The sequence below is a fragment of the Amblyomma mixtum genome, chromosome 2 (assembly GCF_055824585.1).
Source record: "Amblyomma mixtum isolate Tamu chromosome 2, ASM5582458v1, whole genome shotgun sequence".
In the NCBI taxonomy this organism is placed as follows: domain Eukaryota; kingdom Metazoa; phylum Arthropoda; class Arachnida; order Ixodida; family Ixodidae; genus Amblyomma; species Amblyomma mixtum.
In genome coordinates, this window is record NC_143013.1 from 19,069,886 (window position 1) to 19,071,506 (window position 1,621).

The window sequence follows — 1,621 nt, forward strand, 5'->3', positions numbered from 1 at the left end:
CAGCATCTGCCAGTGGCATTCGACTTGTTTCACAGTCCTGATTTGTATTGCTGTTTGGTGTGCATTCTTGACTGTCTGGTATGCAGCCTCCAGGTGTGGTGTCATTTTCCATGCACTCTTGATTTGCACTATCGTCTGGTGTGCAGTCTTGATCTTGCAGCAGTTCGGCAAGAACCTGAAAGGCATAAGCCATATGATGTTATTGTTGCAAACAGAACAAAAGTGTGCTTCAGTATGGGTAAAATCTTCTGGTTTATTTCATAAACCATTTTGTTGATTGGCGAGCTCCGTACAAAGTGAGATCATTTATTATATACCAGGTGTTTCTTTCCAAGGTCCAAAATTTATATTAAAAAATGGGTACCTAACATAGAATTAATTTTATCCCCGGGGCTGTAGTGGGGGATATGGCAGACACCAGTAATAGGCAGAAGGCTTACATTAGCTCACTAAACTGCATATCTTAATTAAATTTTTATTTTCATATTATGTTGTATTTGCAGATTTGGAGCACCTCATGCAAATACTATAGCCAAGCAAAAAAGATCTCTTTAAAAACTTACGCCCTGACAGGCAACTTCACGCGCTAACACAGCGCCAGCGGGCGCGTCCGACGTAGATCGCTCAAAAAAAAAAGTACGCTTTGGGGCCGGACTGCAAGCGCCATGACTGCGCACATTGGGCGCTGACGAGGCTGCTATCAGCCAGGCCCCAGGCGAAACCAAATTGAAAATAAAACGCCGTGCGCCCGTATACCAGAAACATCTGCAAACAGTTTTCTCGGAGCTCCGACCACGAAGAAAAATGTGCCGCGTACTACTCCCTATGTTCTCGCCACTGAGGGCTACGCATGAATCCTAGAATATCTGAGCTCCAACATAACTGAGTAAAGAGTCTGCATATAACGTCTTTTCACGTGCTCGCTTACCGAACGAAGTTCTCTGCTCACGCGCGGCGCGCAGTCTCCGGTTGTGAGGCGCACTTCGCGTCGCTCCACCTCTTGCAGTATTAATAGCAGTTTAACGATTTTTACTCAGCCAAAAAATTGAGGGCCGAGTTCTGATATGAGTAATGCTGTACGAGACGCATGATGCATGCCTGCAAGCATAACAGCTAAGCACTTATTTTGTAAGCTGCAGTTTGCTGCCGTCCTGACATTCTCATTCCAGCGCCGTTCATCTCACTGCTACCGGAAGTCTTGCATCCACGAAATTACGCGCCATACACTACACAGAACACCGGTTCGCGCAGTCAAATTCTCATAGAGTTAATACACAAATTCTTACCTCGAGCTTCCTCCTTTTTCGCGAAAGCTGGCCTCGGTGGCGGTGACGAGCTCTGTGCGCGAAGACAGACGGTATTGCGCCGGGTTTCAGTCCAGCTGACTTTGTTGACAGGCCCAATGAACGCATTATCGACAGGCTCTGGTTATAGTCTTCATCACGAAAGTGGTCAGAGCATAGCACTGTAGTCTTTGAGGGCTTGAAATCCCTTCGCTTCACAGCAGCGACCCACCTCGCGGAAATCTTCTTATTTTGCGGGAAATTATGAAAGACTACATCGTCGCGGCCGCTGGTGTTAGTGCAGCCGAAGGCTGCGCAGAACGCCGGCATGATGGTCC